Genomic DNA, 22,525 nt, shown 5'->3' with positions numbered 1-22,525 from the left:
TGTAGGAACCAAAAGTCAGGTAAGTGATCACAGTACCTGGTTTTAACTTCATATCACTGAAAGAGCCACTGACAAGGGTAGAAAAAACAGTCTTGCCAACCTTTCCCCATCCTTCATGTCTCATGGCATCAAGAATCTGTGAGCTTGGGGGAGGAAAAGTGCTGTGACTTTGGGACTTTGCATTGGAACTTGGTGCTTCCCTATCACAGTGGAAAACAATACCAGGCAGAAGTCAGCCAACAGCCATGGAAGAAGCATTTGGACCAGCCCTAGCTAGATGGGAATCATCTATCCCAGCAGTTGGCATGTGAGCTCTGACAAGCCCCACCATGGTGGACTAAAGTGGTTTGGGGCCTTAAATCAACTTGGCAGTCTAAGCTGCAAGAATTGCAAGTCCTAGTGCTATGCTGGGCTAAGAGCCCATTCACTTGGTGGGCATGTGACCTAGTAAGATACCAGCTGGGGTGGCTAAGGGGTGCTTGCACCACTCCTCCCCCAAGCCCAGGCAGCACAGTGTACAGTTCCAAAAGTGACCCCTTCCATCTGCTTGAGGAGAGAAGAGGGAAGAGTAAAGAGGACTTTGTCTTGCAACTTGGATACCAACTCAGCTACAGTCAGATAGGGCACCACACAAAGTTGGAAGGACCCCATTGCAGGCTGTAGCTCTTGAACAAGATTTCTAGATAAAACCTGGGCCAAAACTCGCTGCCTTGAAGGGAAGAACCCAATTCTGGCAGGATTCATCAGCTGCTGACTTAAGAGCTCTTGGCCCTGAATAATCAGCAGTGGCAGCCAGGTGGTACATGCTATGGGCCTTAGGTGAAAATCTGAGACATGCTGGCTTCAAGTGTGATCTAGCATATTCCCAACTGTGGTGGCCATGAAGAAAGATTCTTTCTGCTTGAGAAAAACAGAGGAAGAGTAAAGGGGACTTTGTCTTGCATCTTAGGTACCAGTTTGGCCCCAGGGGCTAGAGCACCAAGTGGGCCCTTTGGGTTCCCATTCCAGGTCTTGGCTCATGAATGGCTAGAGGGGGGCCCACTGCTCTGAAGGGAGAATCCTGGGGCTGGAAGCATTCGTTACAAGCTGAATGAAGAGTCCATGGACCTTAAGTGAACACTGGTGGTACTTTGGCAGTATTCCCCATGGCCCCTTGGAGGTGGTGGCCATGGGGAGAGGCTACTCTGCCTGTGGAAAGCAGAGGGTAGAGTGGGAAGGACTTTTTATTGTGCTTTGGGTACCAGCTCAGCTGCAGCAGAATAGAGCATCAGGTAGCTTTCTACGGTTCCTGACTCCAGGACCCGGCTCCTGAATGCCATCTCTGAACCCATCCAGGGCCCAGAGGAACTCTCCACCCTGAAGGGAACTCTTTACCCTGAAGGGTGGCTGGTTCTGCCACTTGCTGATTATAGAGTTCTAGGGCCTTGAGAAAACATAGGTAGTAGCCAAGTAGTGGTTACAGCAGGCCTTGGGTGAGACCTAGTGCTGTGCTGGCTTCAGGTCTGACCCAGTGCAGTTCCAGTGGTAGTGACCACAGGGGTGCATGTGTCACTCCTTCCCCATCTCCAGGTGGCTCAGCACAGAGAGACTCTGTGTGTTCGGGAGAAAGTACGGCAAGAGGGTAAGAGTCTCTACCTAGTAATCCAGATAATTGTTCTGGGTCTTATCCAAAATCACCAAGGTGGTGCCTTTATGAGTCTATAAGATCCATAGCATTACTGGGCTTAGGGTGCCCCCTAATGCAGATATGGCTGCAGTGACCAAAAAATTAGATCCCAACATCCAAGTCCCTTCAAATACCTGCAGAGCTCTCCCAAGAAGGATGGGTACAAACAAACCCAGACTGCAATGACTATAATAAATACTTAACTCATCAATGCTCAGACACTGATAAACATCTATAAACATCAAGATCATCTAAAAACATGATCTCATCAAATGAATAACATAAGGAACCAGGGACCCAGAGAAATAGAGTTATGTAACCTTTCAGAGACAGAATGCAAAACAGGTGATTGGGGGAAACTCGAAATTCAAGATAATACAGTGAAGAAATTCAGAATCCTATCAGATAAATTTAACAAAGAGATTCAAATGATTAAAAAGAATTAAGCAGAAATCCTGGAGATGAAAACATGCAATTGACATACTAAAGAATGCACCACAGTCTCTTAACAGGAGAAGTGATCAAGCAGAAGAAAGAATTAAAGAACTTGAAGACAGTCTATTTGAAAATAGAGGAGACAAAAGAAAAAAGAATGAAAAAGGAATAAGGCATGCCTGTAAGATCCAGAAAATAGCCTCAAAGGGACAAACCTAAGAGTTATTAGTCTTAATGAGGATGTAGAGACAGATAGGGATGGAAAGTTTATTCAAAGTGATAATAACAGAGAACTTCCCCAACCTAGACAAATATATCAATATTTAAGTACCACAAGGTTATAGAACCCCAAACAGATTGAACCCAAAGAAGACTGCCTCAAGACACTTAATAATCAAACTCTCAAAGGTAAAGGAAAAAGAAAGAATCCTAAAGGCAGCAAGAGAAAATAAACAAATAACATAGAATGGAGCTCCAGTAAATCTAGCAGCTGACTTTTCAGTGGAAATCTTATAGGCCAGGAGAGAGTGGCATTACATATTTAAAGTATTGAAAGAAAAAAAACTTTTATCCTCGAATAGTATATCTGGCAAAAATTGCTTTAAGCATGAAGGAGAAATAAAGACCTTCCCAGACAAACAAAAGCAGAGGGATTCCTTTAACACTAGACCTGTCCTACAAGAAATACTAAGGGGAATTCTTCAATCTGAAAGAAAAGTATGTTAGTGAGCAATAAGAAATCATCTGAAGTTTCAAAAATTACTGGTAATAGTAAGCGCCGAGAAAAACACAGTAGAACACTGTAATGGTGGTATGCAGACTTAAGTAGAAAGACTAAATGATGAACCAATCAAAAATAATAACTATGACAACTTTTCAAGAAATAGCCAGTACGATAAAACATTAAAAAAACAACAAAAAGTTAAAAAGCAGGGGGCAAGTTGAAGTGTAGAGTTTTTGTTAGTTTTCTTTTTGCATGTTTGTTTATGCAATCAGTGTTAAGTCGTCATCAGTTTAAAATAATGGGGTACAAGACAGTATTCGCAAGCCTTATGGTAACCTCAAATTGAAAACATACAACAGATACATAAAGTATAAAAAGGAAGGGATTAAAACATACCACCAGAGAAAAATTACCACTAAAAGGAAGACAGGAAGGAATGACAGAAAAAAAAGAAGACCACGAAACAACCACAAAACTAATAACGAAATGGCAGGAGTAAATCCTTACTTATCAATAATAACATTGAATGCAAATGATCTAAATTCTCCAATCAAGAGACACAGAGTGGCCGAATGGGTAAACAATAAGACTCAACTATCTCTTGTCTACAAGAAACACACTTCACCTATAATGACTCATATAGACTGAAAACAAGGATGGAAAAAGACATTCTATGCCAACGGAAACCAAAAAAGGGCAGAGTAGCTATATTTCTACCAGACAAAATAAATTTCAAGACAAAAACTGTAAGAAGAGACAAAGAGGGCTCATTATATAATGATAAAAGGGTAAATTCAGCAAGAGGATATAACCATTGTAAATATATGTACACCCAACACCAGAGCATGCAGATATACAAAGAAATATTATTAGAGCTTAAGAGAGAGATAGAACTCAATACAGTAATAGCTGGTGACCCTACTTTCAGGATTGGACAAATCATCCAGACATAAAATCAACAAAGAAACAATGGACTTAATCTGGACTACAGGTCAAATGGACCTAATTGATATCTACAGAACATTTTATTCAACAGTTGCAGCATACACATTCTCCTTAGCCCGTGGATCATCCTTGAAAATAGATCATATGTTAGCACAAAACAAATTTTTAAAAATTCCCAAAAATTGAAATGGTATCAAGTATATTCTCTGACCAGAATGGAATAAAACTAGAAATCAGTAACAAGAGGAATTTTAGAAATTCAACAAACACATGGAAATTAAACAGTATGTTCCTGAATGACCAATGGGTCAATGAGGAAATTAAGAAGAAAACTAAAAAATTTCTTGAAACAAATCATATCAGAAACAAAACATACCAAATCCTATGGGATACAGCAAAAGCAGCACTAAGAGGGAAGTTATAGCTATAAACACTACATCAAAAAAAAGAAGAAAACCTTGAAATAAACAACCTAAGAATGCATCTTAAAGAATTAGAAAAGTGAGAGCAAATCAAACCCAAAATCAGTAGCATGAAAGAGCAGAAATAAATGAAACTGAAATGAAGACAATACAAATGATCAATTAAAAGTTGCTTCTTTTCTTTAAAATTAGTTTTTTGAATAAACAAAATTGACAAACCTTTAGCCAGACTATGGAAAAAGAGAGAAGACCTAAATTAATAAAATCAAAGATGAAAATGAAGACATTACAGCTGATACTACAGAAACTCAAAGGATCTGTATTAGTCTGTTTTCATGCTGCTGATAAAGACATAACAAGACTGGGTAATTTATAAAGGAAAAGAGGTTTAATGCACTCACAGTTACACATGGCTGGAGAGACTCAATCATGGCAGAAGGCGAAAGGCATCTCTTACATGGTGGCAGGCAAGGGAGAATGAGAGAGCCAAGCAAAAAGGGAAACCTCTTATAAAATCATCAGATCTTGTAAGACTTACTCACTACCATGAGAAAAGTATGGGGGAACACACCCCTGTGTTTTAATTATCTCCTACTGGGTCCCTCACACAACATGTGTGAATTATGGGAGCTACAATTCAAGATGAGATTTGGGTGGGAAAACATCCAAAACATATGAGGATCACTAGAGACTACTATGGGCAAGTATATGCCAGCAAATTGGAAAACCTAGAAGAAATGTATAAATTCCCATATAAATAAAATGTACCAAGATTGAACCATGCGGAAATCCAAAATCTGAACTCACCAATAACAGGTAATGAGATTAAAGCTGTAATAAAATCTCCCAGCAAAGAAAAGTCCAGGACCTGATGCCTTCACTGTTGATTTTTACCAAACATGTAAAGAGGAACTAATGCCAATCCTGCTCAAACTATTCCAAAAAATAAAGAAGGAGGGAATACTTCAGAACTCACTCCACAAGGCCAGTATTACCCTGATACCAAAACCAGACAAAGACACAGGAAAAAAGAAAACTACAAGCCAATATTCCTAGTAAACGCTGTTGCAAAAATCCTCAACAAAATACCAGCAAACCAAATTCAAGACCACATTAAAAACATCATGCATCATGACCAAGTGAAACTTATCCCAGAGGTGCAAGGATGGTTTAACCTACACAAATCAATCAATGTGATATATTATATCCACACAATGAAGGACAAAAACCACATGATCCTTTCAAAGGATGCTGAAAAAACATTTGATAAAATTCAATATCCCTTCATAAAAAAACCCCCCGAGAAACAGATTATAGCAAGAATATACCTCAACATAATAAAAGCCATATATGGCAGACCCACAGTTAGTATCATGCTGAATGGGGAAAAACTGAAAGTGGTTTCTCTAAGATCTGCAAAATGACAAAGATTCTCAGTGTCACTCTGTTATTTAACATAGTACTGGAAGTCCTAGCTAGAGCAATCGGATAAAAGAAAGAAGAAAAGGGCATCCAAATCGGAAAGGAAGAAGTAAAATTATCCTTGTTTACAAATGACATGATCTTATATTTGGAAAACCCTTAAGACTCTACCAGAAACGTATTAGAACTGACAAACTCAGTGAAGTTGCAGAATACAAAATCTACATAAAAAATCAGTGACATATCTATATGCCAACAGTGAACAATCTGAAAAAGAAATTTAAAAAGTAATCCCATTTACAACAGCTAAAAAGGAAATTAAATAGCTAGGAATTAAAAAAAGTAAATGGTCTTTACAATGAAAACTTTAAAACCTTGATGAAAGAAATTGAAGAGGACACACAAAAAATGGAAAGATACTCCATGTTCATAAATTGGAAGAATCAATATTGTTACAATGTCCATACTACAGAAAGTAATCTACCAATTCAATGCAATCTCCATTGAAATATCAATGACATTCTTCACCAAAATAGAAAAAACAATCCTAAAATTTATATGGACCCACAAAAGACCCAGAATAGCCAAAAGTATCCTGAGGAAAAATAAAACTGGAGGGATCACATTATGACTTCAAAATATACTACAGTGCTATAGTAGCCAAAACAGCATGGTACTGGCATAAAAACAGACACACAGACCAATGGAACAGAACAGAGAACCCAGAAACAAATCCATACACCTACAGAGAGCTCATTTTCAACAAAGGTGCCAAGAACATACACTGGGGAAAAGACAGTTTCTTCAATAATAACTTATGCTGAGAAAACTAGATATCCATATGCAGAAGAATGAAACTAGACTCCATCACTTGTCACATACAAAAATCAAAGTGGATTAAATAATTAAATCCCAGACCTCAAATTATGAAACTACTACAAGGAAACATCAAGGGCACTCTCCAGGACATTGATTTGGGCAAAAATTTCTTGAGTAATTCTCCACAAACACAGGCAACCAAAGTAAAAACGGATAAATGGGATCACATCAAGTTAAAAAGTTCTGCACAGCAAAGGAAACAATCAACAAAGTGAAGAGACAACCCACAGAATGGGAGAAAATATTTGTAAACTATACATCTGACAAGGGATTAGTAAGCAGAATATATAAGGAGCTCAAACAACTCTATAGTAAAAATTTTAATATGATAATTCAATTTAAAAATGGGCAAAATATTTGAATAGACATTTCTCAAAAAAAGACAGACAAATGGCAAACAGTTATATGAAATGGTGCTCAACATCATTGATCAGCAGAGAAATCCAAATCAAAACTACAATGAAATATAATAACATCCCACCCCAGTTAAAATAAAGGGAATAACAAATACTGGTGAGGACATGGAGAAAAGGGAAGTCTTGTACAATGTTGGTGGGATACAATCACAATGCAGAGCAGTTTGGTGGTTCCTCACAAAACTGAAAATAGAGCTACCATATGATCCAGCAATCCCTAGCAGCATATACCCATATACTGCTAAGTATATGCCCTAAAGAAAGGAAATTGATATATCAAAAAATATCTGCACTCCCATATTTATTGCAGCACTATGTACAACAACCAGGATTTGTAAGCAACCTGTGTTCATCAACAGATGAATGGATAAAGAAAATGTGGTACATATACACAATGGAGTACTATTCAGCCATAAAAAAGAATGAGATCCTGTCTTTTGCAACAACATGGATGGAAATGAAGGTCATTATGTTAAGTGAAATAAGTCAGGCACAGAAAGACAAACACATGTTGTCACTTGACTGTGGGAGCTAAAAATTAAAACAATTGAACTCATGGAGCTAGAGAGTAGAATAATGGTTACCAGAAGCTCGGAAGGTAGCGGGGGAGTGGAAGGAAAGTAGGGATGGCTAATGGGTACAAAAACATTAGAAAGAATGAATAAGATGCGGTATTTGATAACACAGTACGTGACTACAGTCAATAATAATTTAATTGTACATCTTAAAATAACTAAAAGAGTATAATTGGATTGTTTGTAGCACAAAGGATAAGTGCTTGAGGTGATGGATACCCCATTTACCATGATGTGATTATTATGCATTGCATGGCTGTATCAAAACATCTCACATACCCCATAAATATATATACCTACTATATATCCACAAAAATTAAAAACTAAAAAAAAAAATACTGACTTAAAGAAATAGAAAATTATAACAATATGGTTAGTTATGATTATTTAGAAAAACAAAGGGTTAATCTGGGGCTAAGTTGGGACAGTCACTTGAAAAATATTTGCAAATGGTTCATTATGCCCTAACAAACCAGCCCTATTTGCCTCGCCTCTGGCAAGTCACTAAATCCTTGTGTGACCTAATCTCTGAACTGTAAAATGAGGGAACAGAGTATTTGGCTTAAAAAAATTACCATATTTTATTGATTTTAAGGTGCCAGCAATTGTAAGACACGCTGTTACTTTATTTGCTGCTAAGAAAGAATATGGCTGGGTGTGTGGCTCACGCCTGTAATCCTAGTACTTTGGGAGGCTGAGGTGGGAGGATTGCTTGAGCTCAGGAGTTTGAGGCTGCTCTGGGCAATTTGGCGAAACTCTGTCTCTACAAAAAAATTTAAAAATTACCCAGGCATGGTGGTGTGCTCCTGTAGTCCCAGTTACCTGGTGGGAGATGGGCGGGGGGCTGAGGTGAGAGGATTGCTTGAGCCTGGGAGGTTGAGGCTGCAGTGAGCCATGATTGCACTACAGCATTCCAGCCTGGGTCAGAGCAAGACCCTGTCTCAAACAAAACAAAACAAAACAAAACAAAACAAAACAAAACAAAACTGCAAAACAAAATGCTATCAATCAAACTACAACATAATGCTTATCACTAAGATTGTTTAAGTATTATACTTATTAAATAATGCAAAGGGCATGCATGAAAAGAAAAATGTCAGTGAAATAAATCAGTCAAGGTACTCCTACACCTTTTCCACATTCACCCTCTGAACCAGTGTCATTGATATCCATATTTTCTATATGATATTGTCCTCATCACTAGTCCTTTGGGCCACCAAGAGCACTGTGATGCTGCATTTTTTACAGTGCTCTGTTACCGTCCCTTGGATTTTCTTTCAAGCTGCTGAGGCTCATTTGGCAAGTTTCAATTTTTTTGAAAAATTACTTTATGAAGCCTGAAGAAATATTGAGTATAATTAAACTATAATCTAGGGTTAGAGACAACTTAATAATAGTTCAATTCCAAAAGAAAAGTTATTGCAGGTGACACCATAATATTTCCCAACACGATTTTAAGACACTGTGCTCATTTCTCAAAATAACTCTGAGGAACCCATATTTACAGTAGAAGGAGTTTTTATGAAAAATCTGGCATTAAGTATCTTTGTTGCATGATTGTATATATATGTACGTATAATACAACGTTAGATGCACCATCACCCCCCACCCCCCGCCGTACAGTTGAAAAATCCACATGTAACTTTTCACTACCCCAAAACTTAACTATTAATAGCCTACTGTTGACTGGAAGCTTTACTGACAACATAAACACATATCGTGTATGTTATATGTATGATATACTATATTCTTATAATAAAGAGAATTTTAAGAAGATCATGAGGAAGAAAACATATTTACTATTTATTAAGTGGAAGAGGATCATCATAAAGGTCTTCATCCTTGTCTTCCTCATGTTAGGTAGGCTGAGGAGGAGAAAGAGGGGGTTAGGCTTGCTATCTCAGGGGTGGCAGAGGTGGTAGAAAATCTGTGTTTACGTAGACCTGTGCAGTTCAAACCTGTGTTGTTCAAGGGTCAACTGCATATACTGTGTGTATGTGTTTGTGTATATATATACACACATATAATCCAACATATGAACTGTATACACACACACACACACACCACACACACACACACACACACAATCCAACATCATAAGAACTAGAAAACAGAAATTGTGTTCCTTAACATCAGTATTAGAGTGTGGAGTCTGAGGCTTGGATTTAGAAATGCTTTTCAATATGTAGGGTTTGGAAAAGGAGCAAACATCTTGTTTTCAAAACCTGAAGTTTTTCTGAGGACTTATGGCCAAAACTGCCACAGAGGAAAAAAGGGAAGCTTTTCCCACTGTAATTGTTCACCTGTGTCAGAAAGTCCCATATCCTGTGTAGATCTTGTAAATATTTTGCTAGATTTATGGCAAAGAGAGACATTGATGCTGCAACTGAAGCAAAACACAAACTTGAAAAAGAGAAGAAACCGAAGAAAGCAAGGAGAAGGAAATCCAATGGGAGACAAGTTTATTTCATGAAGATGGAAGATGTTGCATTTATGATGAACCATTACTGAATTATCTTGGTGCTGCCAAGCATTGGTTTAGGAATTTCTATTTATTTGATTTTTTTATGTTATTGCAAATGGTACTGCTTTTTAAATTTCCAATTATTCATTGTATAGAATTAAATACAATTGATTTTTAATTGTAAAAAAAAAAGTCTCATATCCCTGAGATAGGAACCATTGCAATAAGAAGGGAATGAACAGGTTCTCCCAAAGGGAGAATGTTGCTTAATTATGCTTACTGCCCTGGCTATCAGTTGTAAACTTCACATTTCCTAGCCCAATGCTTGGCAGCACCAAGATAATTCAGTAATGGTTCATCATAAACCCAACATCTTCCATCTTCATGAAATAAGCTTGTCTCCAGTTGAATTTCCTTCTCCTTCCTTTCTTGGGTTTCTTCTCTTTGTCTTTTCTTTTTTTTCCTTTTTTTTTTTTTTTTTTTTTTGAGACGGAGTCTCGCTCTGTCGCCCAGGCTGGAGTGCAGTGGCCAGATCTCAGCTCACTGCAAGCTCTGCCTCCCGGGTTCACGCCATTCTCCTGCCTCAGCCTCCGGAGTAGCTGGGACTACAGGCGCCCGCCACCTCGCCTGGCTAGTTTTTTTTGTATTTTTTAGTAGAGACGGGGTTTCACCATGTTAGCCAGGATGGTCTCGATCTCCTGACCTCGTGATCCGCCTGCCTCGGCCTCCCAAAGTGCTGGGATTACAGGCTTGAGCCACTGCGCCCGACCTCTTCTCTTTGTCTTTTCCAAGTTTGTGTTTTGCTTCAGTTGCTGCATCAATGTCTCTGATTTTTTTTTTTTAATACTTTAAGTTCTAGGGTACATGTGCACAACATGCAGGTTTATTACATATGTATACATGTGCCATGTTTGTGTGCTGCACCCATTAACTCATCATTTACATTAGGTATTTCTCCTAATGCTATTCCTCCCCCCTCCACCCCACAACAGGCCCTGGTGTGTGATGTTCCCCACCCTGTGTCCAAGTGTTCTTATTCTTCAATTCCCACCTATGAGTGAGAACATTCAGTGTTTGTTTTTCAGTCCTTGCGATAGTTTGCTCAGAATGATGGTTTCCAGGTTCATCCATGTCCCTACAAAGGACATGTACTCATCCTTTTTTATGGCTGCATAGTATTCCATGGTGTATATGTGCCACATTTTCTTAATCCAGTCTATTATTGATGGATATTTGGGTTGGTTCCAAGTCTTTGCTATTGTGAATAATGTCGCAATAAACATACATGTGCATGTGTCTTTATAGCAGCATGATTTATAACCCTTTGGGTACATACCCAGTAATGGGATCACTGGGTCAAATGGAATTTCTAGTTCTAGATCCTTGAGGAATCGCCACACTGTCTTCCACAATGTTTAAAGTAGTTTACAGTCCCACCAACAGTGTAAAAGTGTTCCTATTTCTCCACATCCTCTCCAGCACCTGTTATTTCCTGACTTTTTAATGATTGCCATTCTAACTGGTGTGAGATGGTATCTCATTGTGGTTTTGATTTGCATTTCTCTGATGACCAGTGATGATGAGCATTTTTTCATGTGCCTGTTGGCTGCATAAATGTCTTCTTGTGAGAGTGTCTGTTCAGATCCTTCGCCCACTTTTTGATGGGATTGTTTGATTTTTTCTTGTAAATTTGTTTAAATTCTTTGTAGATTCTGGATATTGGCCCTTTGTCAGATGGGTAGATTGCAAAATCTTTCTCCCATTCTGTAGGTTGCCTGTTCACTCTGATGGTAGTTTCTTTTGCTGTGCAGAAGCTTTTTAGTTTAATTAGATCCCATTTGTCTATTTTGGCTTTTGTTGCCATTGCTTTTGGTGTTTTAGTCATGAAGTCCTTGCCCATGCCTATGTCCTGAATGGTATTGCCTAAGTTTTCTTCTAGGGTTTTTATGGTTTTAGGTCTAACATTTAAGTCTTTAATCCATCTTGAATTAATTTTTGTACAAGGTATAAGGAAGGGATCCAGTTTCAGCTTTCTACTTATGGCTAGCCAGTTTTCCCAGCACCATTTATTAAATAGGGAATCCTTTCCCCATTTCTTGTTTTTGTCAGGTTTGTCAAAGATCAGATGGTTGTAGATGTGTGGTATTATTTCTGAGGGCTCTGTTCTGTTCCACTGGTCTATATCTCTGTTTTGGTACCAGTACCATGCTGTTTTGGTTACTGTAGCCTTGTAGTCTAGTTTCAAGTCAGGTAGCATGATGCCTCCAGCTTTGTTCTTTTGGCTTAGGATTATCTTGGCAAATAATGTTGACTCTTTTTTGGTTCCATATGAACTTTAAAGTAGTTTTTTCCAATTCTGTGAAGAAAGTCATTGGTAGCTTAATGGGGATGGCATTGAATCTATAAATTACCTTGGGCAGTATGGCCATTTTCATGATATTGATTCTTCCTATCCATGAGCATGGAATGTTCTTCCATTTGTTTGTATCCTCTTTTAGTTTGTTGAGCAGTGGTTTGTAGTTCTCCTTGAAGAGGTCCTTCACATCCCTTTAAGTTGGATTCCTAGGTATTTTATTCTCTTTGAAGCAATTGTGAATGGGAATTCACTCATGATTTGGCTGTCTGTTATTGGTGTAGAGGAATGCTTGTAACTTTTGCACATTGATTTTGTATGCTGAGACTTTGCTGAAGTTGCTTATCAGCTTAAGGAGATTTTGGGCTGAGACAGTGGGGTTTTCTAAATATACAGTTATGTCATCTGCAAACAGGGACGATTTGACTTCCTCTTTTCCTAACTGATACCCTTTCTTTCTTTCTCCTGCCTGATTGCCCTGACCAGAACTTCCAACACTATGTTGAATAGGAGTGGTGAGAGAGGGCATCCCTCTCTTGTGCCAGTTTTCAAAGGGAATGCTTCCAGTTTTTGCCCATTCAGTATGATATTGGCTGTGGGTTTGTCATAAATAGCTCTTATTATTTTGAGATACGTCCCGTCAATATCTAGTTTCTTGAGAGTTTTTAGCATGAAGGGCTGTTGAATTTGTCAAAGGCCCTTTCTGCATCTATTGAGAGAATCATGTGTTTTTGTCTTTAGTTCTGTTTAAATGATGGAATATGTTTATTGATTTGCATATGTTGAACCAGCCTTGCATCCCAGGGATGAAACAAACTTGATCATGCTGGATAAGCTTTTTGATGTGCTGCTGGATTCGGTCTGCCAGTATTTTATTGAGGATCTTTGCATCGATGTTCATCAGGGATACTGGTCTAAAATTCTCTTTGTTTGTTGTGTCTCTGCCAGGCTTTGGTATCAGGATGATGCTGATCTCATAAAATGAGTTAGGGAGGATTTCCTCTTTTTCTATTGATTGGAATAGTTTCAGAAGGAATGGTACCAGCTCCCTTTTGTACCTCTGGTAGAATTCGGCTGCGAGTCCATCTGGTCCTTGACTTTCTTTGGTTGGTAGGCTATTAATTATTGCCTCAGTTTCAGAGCCTGTTATTGGTCTATTCAGGGATTCAACTTCCTCCTAGTTTAGTCTTGGGAGGGTGTATGATGTGTCCAGGAATTTATCCATTTCTTCTAGATTTTTCTAGTTTATTTGTGTAGAGATGTTTATAGTATTCTCCAATGGTAGTTTGTATTTCTGTGGGATCGGTGGTGATATCCCCTTTTATCATTTTTTATTGCATCTATTTGATTCTTCTTTCTTTTCTTTATTAGTCTTGCTAGCCATCTATCAATTAAAAGCAGCTCCTGGATTCATTGATTTTTTAAACGGTTTTTTTTGTGTCTCTATCTCCTTCATTTCTGCTCTCATCTTAGTTATTTCTTGCCATTAGCTAGCTTTTGAATGTGTTTGCTCTTGCTTCTCGAGTTCTTTTAATTGTGATGTTAGGGTGTCAATTTTAGATATTTCCTGCTTTCTCTTGTGGGCATGTAATGTGATAAACTTCCCTCTACACACTGCTTTAAATGTGTCCCAGAGATTCTGGTATGTTGTATCTTTGTTCTCACTGATTTCAAAGAACATCTTTATTTCTGTCTTCATTATTTACCCCGTAGTCATCCAAAATTGACCACATAGTTGAAAGTAAAGCACTCTTCAGCAAATGTAAAAGAACAGAAATTATAACAAACTGTCTCTCAGACCACAGTCCAATCAAATTAGAACCCAGGATTAAGAAACGCACTCAAAACTGCACAACTACATGGCAACTGAATGTCTCTGATTCTTAAGTTGAAAGTGACATCCCTCTAAAGGCAGTGGGATTCATATTTTTTCTGATCTTTCAACTTCTTATCTTCTTGATTATAGACATCTTCTTGGTATCTAAAAAGACTGCATTTTCCCCTGTTGCATATTTTGCATACATTACACCATTCCATTCCCCTTCAATTGAGTAAAAGGCTTCTCATCATTTGGAGAAAAAAAATCACAGTGGTAATTCTGTGCTTCCTTTCCCCAGAGAAAGGTTCAGTGTGGAAGATGATATTTGCATTATCACCAGTTTTGGAATAATTAATATTGCTTCTCCTCCTGGTTCCATTTGGAGCACTGTGAGGATAGACCATCCTTAAACACTGGGGAATGTGAGGATGTAATGTTTCTCATAATTTAAACACAAGACATAGGGCTTGTGGCCCCACCCTATGTTGTTTATCCCAATTGACATCCTAAGGAATTTTGATTAGGTCCAGATATCAGCAATGAATTGAATCTTTTTGATAAACACTCAGCATAAAAGGCTGAAGTAGGTAGATGATGGGAAATCTGTTCAGCCACAAATTTTACATTGTTTTTGGAAACCCAGGGAACTAGTCCTTCTAAAACTAGCCCTTTGTTCTCTTTGGTATCATTTGGTAATGTCCAGTGACACTGAAAGATCTTGCTAAAATGGCTTTTTGGTAATCGATTCTTTCCTTCTTGCATGAATGGCTGAGAGGTACCATTTCATATTCTGAACTATTCAATCCCTGGTCACCAATGTTAGCAAAAAGGTTAGATATACAAAAAACCTCTACATATGCTTCTAAAAGAGATCCTCTTTCAAGCAAAAAATGTTGGAAGAACTACTTTAGTAAGATCTATACTAACCCTAACCTGTGACTAGAGGTACGTGATAACGCTCTTATGCTCCTCCATGGACCCTTCCTTCTCCTCGTCAGCTCTCTCATCAGGTGAATCAAATGAGTCAGCATCACTTGTTCCATTGGATGTGAAAGAAGTAAATGATTCTGTGCTATCTGGGCACTTTAGTCTGTTTTCCGCACTGCCATGTGTCAAGATTGAGGCAGATTCAGAAGAATCTATTAAGTGCTTTGGGGATGAGCCATGTTGATGACATTCATCAGCATTGTAGAATTCATCTTCACTGCTGGAATAAGAGAACTCTGGGACTGTATTTAGAGAAGTCATTGACATGGCTTGGAGAAGTTAAGACTGCTACTAGGTGGTGAACGGTCACTGCCTCTACTATTTGGTGTTGGAGTCTAATGGTGTCCCAAGGTAACTAGTACAGGTCCAACTGGTCAGGAAGATGAAGTCTGCTCTGTCTTATGCAGTTGAGTAGGTTCCAGAGGTGAGACCGTCTGGGAAGGCATTGTGCTGATCACGGGTTCCAAGGGACTAGGTTGATACATTGCATCTATAAGATTAATAGTACTTATAATTCTATCTGTGTGCTTCTCAGCATTATTCTGGTCTTTAGCAATCTGCATCAACACAGGGCAGTGTTTAATTGAGTCTACCATGCTATTTGCTTCTCTTTAAGAGTTTTTTCTTTCTCTATTTATTATCTTTGCAGTTTTGAAGCTTGTGATCAAAAAACTTTAATTGTTCTATCAAGATTTGTAGGTAAGCATCAGCCTCTGGCGCGGTGGTTCATGCCTGTAATCCCAGCACTTTGGGAGGCTGAGGTGGTTGGATCACGAGGTCAGGAGTTCAAGACCAGCCTGGCCAAAATGGTCTCTACTAAAAATACAAAAATTAGCTGGATGTGGTGGCAGGCACCTGTAATCCCAGCTACTGGGGAGGCTGAGGCAGGAGAATTGCTTGAACCCAGGGGATAGAGTTTGCAGTGAGCTGAGATTGCACCACTGTACTCCAGCCTGGGTAACAAAGTGAGACTCCATCTGAAAAAAAGAAAAGAAAGTTTCCTGTCAAAGTTTTGGACACCAGGAGCAAATCCCGAATCCAAATCTCTGGAGGTGACAGGAAGGAGGCAAGGAAAGCGTGACATCTGAGCCCATAGCCTGGCCTTGGGCAGGCACCAGGGACTGTGGGACTGAAGGGTGGAGGTTGGCCTTCTCCCAGACCCTCAGGTTATACTCACCCCACAAGTGTCGGCCAAGAAAGTCATTTGCAAGACCCCCACACTCTGTGCCTCCAGGAGAGGGGGCTGGGGACAGCTTCTGAGCACCCCTTTTCCTTCCCCACTTGATTGGATCCTCATTTGGCAAGTTTTGATACTTTTGCTTCTTGAACTTATGGAAAAGTGTCAACAGAACATTTTAGACAACAGAATATATTCCTTCCTCAGGTTTATTTCAGGTTTTATTCGTTTTCAGGTTTATTTCCTGAAACTTCAAGGAGTTATATTTATCCAATGATATCACCAGGAACTGTAACCAAGTTAAGTGCATGCACAGGCAATAATAATAATATTATGATTATCACATGTCTAAGAGCAACTATAAAATGCATCCCAGTTTCACGGTTGTTAAAATGTGTATGTTGGGGGGTAGTTTGTAGGCAATGTATGTATGTATGTATGTATGTATTAGAGACAGGGTCTTACTCTGTCACCCAGCCTGGAGTGCACTGGTATGATCTAGCTCACTGCAACCTTGAATTCCTGGGCTCAAGTGATCCTCCAGCCTCAGCCTCCTGAGTAGCTGGGATTACCGGTGCATGCCACCATGCCTGGCTAATTTTTAAATTTTTTGTACAGATGGAGTCTTGTTATTTGCTCAGGTCAGTCTCAAACTCCTGGCCTCAAGTGATCCTCCTGACTCAGCCTCTGAAAGTGCTAGGATGAGAGGCATGAGCCACCACACCGGGCCTCAACTGAAATTCTTCCAGGGAAGATAGAGACCAAACGGGCATATCTCTAAGTCCTAGGTCCCATCTTCAGCTACACTAGTCAGTTTTTCCCTCTTATTCCTCCACATAAGATTTTGAAAAGAGGTTTCTACTGCTAAAAAAACAAGTGTGAACCCCTGTCAGGTGAGAGGTATGGCCATTTCCAGCTTTAGCATTCTGTACGTCTGTAATAATGCTGCACAGGCTAAGTGACTGAGTCTTTAATTTCTGGGACCTTAACTGGCACAGGCTTCTTCCAAAGTCTTGGGAGGCATCCTAGCAATGTATTCACAGCATCATATGGTTTTGTCAAATTCGAAAAATTATATTTTTGTATTTTTTTCTTAAAGAGCCCCCTCCCCTCAAATTGTATAAACTTGAGGCGGCACAAAACCTAGATCTTCCTTTGATCATACAATTGTATATCCAGAGAGCACTTAAGTTGGCCAGAAGAGTCACATACATTTGATTCTCACAGAAACCCAGGATCCTACAAATGAAAAATCTGAAGCTTTTCAAGGTTAGACAACTTGCCTAAGGACAGGTATCAGGCAAATCCTTTTGTGAGGACTTAAAACTCTAACTTCAGTTCTCACTCCACATTCAGTCTTCTTTCTGCACTATCACTTTGGTTAACATGGGTTGTGTTGGCTTGACCAGGTTGCCAAAGTAACTCTTATCAAAAAAGAGTTCTGAATTCTAATTAAAAGTTCTGAGACTATTTTTCTTTTATTTTGAATGTAAACATGAAACTGCAAAATCAATTGTAGCTCAAGTAGCCGGTGAAAGTCACTTTCACACAATGTGTAAAAGAATAATTACTGATTTGTATTGAATAAACGACCTGCCAAGCCCTCACTTGGGAGGCCACACCAGTTCCAGAGAATAACAACTTTGTATTAAAATTCCAGAGAAATATGCCTGCTGAGTATCTTTTTTGTTGTGTTTAATCTTTGTTAAGCTCAGTGATATATGCACATATAAGAACATATTTTTCTCATATCTGAAATCTGGATACATATCTCCTGAAAATGTATTACTACTCCTTTATTTTTTTCATTGCATATTTTCCTTTCACAGATTCATCATGTAGTCTGAATATAATACCCACTCTTGTTATCAAGCACAAACAGAAAAGAGGACAGTTTCCCTTTAAAAGCACAATGCCCTATTGATGCCTTTAAAAGTCATTAAAGAATATCTCACAAAGCCCATGAGAGCATTACAGTAATTGCTTCCCTTACCTAGGTGAAAAAGGACATATCTGTCAAATAGAAAAGTGCAGAAGCAATTAACACCTTAATACTCTACTGGGAAATTGCCTGAATTAAAGAAATAACAGAGATGCTGCATGGTTATTGTATTTCTAATGTTTAGTTACTAACATGACTGTCCTCAGTCATTTCCATTTACTTTCCCCAGCACAACAGGGCTCGGAGTTAGGTATGGGCAGAGGGTGTATTTGGGTGTTTGTATAACAGGCACATATGGTTCTTCAGTCACATGTTTCAGAGGCTGAATGCAGAAGCAGGGCTGGCGTATACACTTATGAAATCAATATATAGGGATACATATGTTTTAAATCAACTTTTCAGGCATAAAAAACCCCACACTTCTGGATTCTGTGCTGCCTCCCATGGAACTGCCTTATCAGTCCTCTTCCAGGGCTGGGGTACTCAACAGAGAGTTTATATTTACCAGGCCTTCCACAGAAACAGCGGAGGCACATGAACGAACTGAGAGTGAATCAAACAGGTAAAAACCCTCATATATCAGCAGCAAGATCTAGAAAGAGCCTAGCAGTCCAATTCATTATCTCTCCCTTTTCCAGGAGATGTTAGATGGTATTTATTGAGTACAGTCTAGGCACACCTATCTGGTTAGAATTTTGAGAGACACTGTAAAAGTAAACAGGGCCTGGGTCCCTTTTCCTTAGGAAGAAACAAACCTGTAGATTGTAGTAAAGGTAAAGTGTATTTCCTTCCTCCCACCCCACCCCCAAGCATGACTACTCTATGAGGGAACAGGGCAACTCTCAAGAATTCTCAGAGAAAATCATATGGGATGTTCTAGTTTCCATTTTTACACAGGTGAAATCAGACAAAAGTGAAAAAAGACAGTATGCAAAAAGAAAGTAGCAATGAACTCAGGACAGTGCTGAAGGAGGAGGGGGCAGTTGGTTCACCTTGTCTGGTGACAGAATAATCTCAGGTGACCTTCAGGAGCTATCTGGCTCAACACCTACTTCCATTTGGTTTTCTTTGCTAGATGTCTACAGTCTCCACCCAGTAACAGTCTGGATACCCCCAGTGTGAGAAACTAATCCTCTCAGAAAGTCACCTATGCCTTCTTCAGACAGCTTCCATGGATAATACCTCACATTTATTAAGAACTTTATATGTAGTAGGCTTGACTTGGTATGCATGGAGGACGGTGTCTATGGCAGTTCTCTATGATCCCTAACTCCTGATGTTCACCACCTTTAGATGTCTTCTTCCCTTGAGTGTGGGCATGACCTGTGGCTTACCTCTAACCAGCAGATATGGCGAAGCTTCTGGATGCATGTTGTTATATATGCTGAATATGCACATAAGACAGTAGCACCCATCATGCTTACAGTCTTGTCTCCCTTGTGGGCTCTGAGGCTGGGGCTGAAGGCAGCCTCTGGGGCTGACAGTCAGCAAGAAACCAAAGCCCTGAACTGAATTCTGCCAACAACCTGGGTGAGCCTGGAAGTAGATCCTCCCTGAGTCAAGACTCAGTTGAGACTGCTATTCTATTTGACACCTTGATTGTAGCTTTGTGGGACCCTAAAAAGGACCAGATAAGCCGTGCCTAGAATCCTGACCCACAGAAACCGTCGGATAATAAACGTGTATTGTTTTAAGCTGCTAAATTTGTAGTAATATTGTTACATGGTGATAAATAACTAATGTTAATGCTTTATGTGTATTAACTCATATAATCCTCATTACACTCTCATTTCACACAATGGGAAAACTGAAGCATGAAACTGAAGCAACCAGCTTAATTCCACACAGTAGTAGGTGGCAGGGCCAGCATTCAAATGAGGCAGGCTAGCTCCAGAGCCTGCGTTCCTAACCAGGCAGGTGTGCTGCCTTTCTGTGCTTAGAAAGTTCTACCTTAAGCTGCTTCCAAATCTGATTCCCTATAGCTTGCCCTCACAGCACGAGTCAAACATCCAAACACAGGTGCTAGTCAGAGAAACTGAAAGAAGCAAGCTGTGTAGGACACACATGCACAGGCTACGGATGTGAAACAGGGTGAAGAGCAACAAGTGCTGCCTCCCAGTATTCACCAGCCAGACAAGATGCATCTGTGTTTAGATGGTGACTGCTGAGAGGGTGTCATGCTGGTTGGTGCCCTCTGGCCTATGAGTTCCAGTTCTGCCTCTAAGATCATGAAAGACATGATAATCTCTTTTCCATATGAGTTGAAATATTTCAAACTATTGATCTTCCCCCTCCCCCAAATCCTCTATTTTCTCTTACTCACATAAATAGTGAGTTGTTTTTGGTGTTCTCTTTTGCAAATGGTCTTCTTGACACATGCAGAAATATTTATATGGTTGTTGGCTCTGTGTGCTTTCAGCTGGCAGAGATGCCTCATCTTCTTCCTCATCAGCAGAGCAAGGTCAGGGATGCCCTCCACCCACCCAAGATATGGTTCTGATAGGCAACTTCAATTCACCGATATTCTTTCCTGTCATTTATAGCAGTTTAAAAAAATCATCCAGGTAATAAACAAATGTGTTTTAGTAAAAGATTCCAATGAGACAGAAGGATTTGGGCAAAGCCTGAGGGCACTCCTCTGCACTTTCCTTCTACTCCTCCCATCTCAGAGGAAGCCACTGTCAAAATTTGTGCCAACCTTTCACTCTCTCTTTTAAAACACTAACATTTCACCTAAATTGGATTGAACAACACGAAATGACTTGCTGTTTCCCAATATACCAATATGTCTTGGAGATCTTTTCATGACATGGCCTATAGGTCTACCTCATACTTTTTTTAACAGTCTTGTAAACCTTCCTAGAATAATGACATCCTAATTTGTTTGACCATTCCTCTATTGATAGATATTTTCAGTTGCTTACAATATTTTATTAACATACTTCAACATGCATCTCTGTACAGACTGACTTGCTGTTATATTTTATACCCAGTCCTGCCCACTTTCATGGTCAACTCCACTCTACTTGTCCTCTTGCAGCTGACTGAAGGAACTCTCTGTTCCCCCTTTTCTTTTCCTTTTTTTCTTTCCTTTTATTATTTTTTTTAGACGGAGTCTCGCTCTGTCGTCGCCCAGGCTGGAGTGCAGTGGTGTGATTTTGGTTCACAGCAATCTCCGCCTTCTGGATTCAAGTGATTCTTGTGCCTCATCCACCTGAATAGCTGGGATTACAGGCACTAGCCACCATGCCAAGCTATTTTTGTTTTTCTATTTTTAGTAGAGATGGGATTTCACCATGTTGGCAAGGATCATCCCGAACTTCTGACCTCAGGTGATCTGCTCATCTTAGCCTCCGAAAGTGTTGGGATTACAAGCGTTAGCCACTGTGCCCGGCCTCCATTCCCACTTTTCAACAGTGAATCAGAGTTGGGAGAGGTCCCTTCCTATTGCTGGTGCCACCCTCTTCCAAACTAACTGACATTCTCCCTCAGAGGCAGTGACTGATGATAACAGTGGTTGTCAAGTCTACTTATATATTTTTTTGAAGCACTCCTTTATCAGATTGGGATGATTCTAAAAATCACCACATTTTATGAGTAGCAAGTACAGTTACATCTTCATGCACAGGTGTGAGTATTATTATAGGATATACTCCCAGAAATGTTCGGAAAAACATACATTTTTAAACATTTTTATTGATGATACCACTGTGTCTTCCAAAAAGTTTATATTCCTATGAACAATTAGAAGTGTTTATTTTTTGGTATCCTAGATAACACTTGAAATAATCAGCATTTTAAAGATTTGCCACTTTATTTATTATAAACTCTTTCTTTCCTCCATTCCTTGTGTCTGAAGAGGAGAAGAAGAGTTCTTGCCACCATAATGACAACCACCTTCATTTGGCCTCCTAGAAAGAAAAGATCCTGGATAGGCTTTATTAGCTTATAGGCAATGTTCTCCTGCAAGAATGGTAGCTAAAAGGTGTTCAGGACAACTAGAAAATTTTTCCAAGTTCTGTAGTCCCAAACAAGAAGCACATAGGCAAGAAGTCTCTGCTTGTAGAAGTTGGTATAAAGTTACTTTTAGCATTTAGCTGAAATACTGAGCTACTCAATTCCAACGTTGTATCTCCAGTGGCTTCAAAGGAGAAAAATCTTAAAGTAAAAAGGATTGACTTTAAGGTTAAAAGAAAATGTATGCCAAAGGTAGGCAAAATGATATTAAAAGAATGCCCTAGATGTTTAGAATATATTCAAGTTTCTAGAGTCAGATAAAGTTAAGCCAGATAATTAAAA

At 39.3% G+C, this 22,525-nt stretch overlaps 1 protein-coding gene and 1 pseudogene across 2 annotated transcripts in view; both read right to left on the bottom strand.

Moving 5' to 3' along the window:
• GRIP1 (glutamate receptor interacting protein 1) overlaps positions 1 to 22,525 on the bottom strand; it is a 757,962-nt gene that overhangs the window by 212,897 nt on the left and 522,540 nt on the right. The window lies entirely within an intron of this gene.
• On the bottom strand, positions 10,240 to 16,143 carry LOC117090758 (annotated as a pseudogene).

This window comes from Trachypithecus francoisi, unplaced genomic scaffold (assembly GCF_009764315.1).
Source record: "Trachypithecus francoisi isolate TF-2019V2 unplaced genomic scaffold, Tfra_2.0 Lachesis_group11, whole genome shotgun sequence".
NCBI classification, from domain to species: Eukaryota; Metazoa; Chordata; class Mammalia; order Primates; family Cercopithecidae; genus Trachypithecus; species Trachypithecus francoisi.
This window is presented reverse-complemented; position numbering and strand designations above follow the sequence as displayed.